Genomic DNA, 642 nt, shown 5'->3' on the forward strand with positions numbered 1-642 from the left:
CAAGCTTCAAAACTTCCTGTGTCCAATTTGCTGAAGGTGTTAACATCATAGGTAGGTTTACGCTTAAAAATGTTGAATTTCGTGCCAAAAAAAAAAGAGTATTTGTGGGAAGTTTTAATTCATTGCTTACGGTGAACACGCCCCATCTCAAGATCCTTGTGCATGCTGGTTGGAACGCTTTGAAAGTGGTGATTTCGATGCGAAAGACAAAGAATGTCCAGGTCGATTTGAACCGCGCTGTGATGGTGAAACGGCCAGAATGTTCCAGAAGACACAGCACAGCAATCTTGCTTCGTGATGACACGCCACCACACACTTCCAAACCAGCTAAAGCACATTAAAAGGTCTTGCCTGGGAAGTATGAACCGCCGTGTTCACCAGACCGCGTTCCTTCCGATGACCACTCGTTCCGATCGACGGCACACGCACTTTCAAAGAGCACGAAGACGTGGAAAAATCGGGTCTCTGAATGGTTTGCCCCAAAACAAGAAGAGTTCTACTGGGATGGGATCCACCAATCACCTGAAAGCTGGGGGGAATGTGTCGCTAGCGATGGACATGACTTTGCATAAAGCACTTTTGATGTTTCTCTTGGAATTACTGTGTTTTCTTTGATTAAAAATCCACATTTTTCCACCAGGA

Source organism: Myotis brandtii, unplaced genomic scaffold (assembly GCF_000412655.1).
Source record: "Myotis brandtii unplaced genomic scaffold, ASM41265v1 scaffold1904, whole genome shotgun sequence".
Lineage (NCBI taxonomy): Eukaryota > Metazoa > Chordata > Mammalia > Chiroptera > Vespertilionidae > Myotis > Myotis brandtii.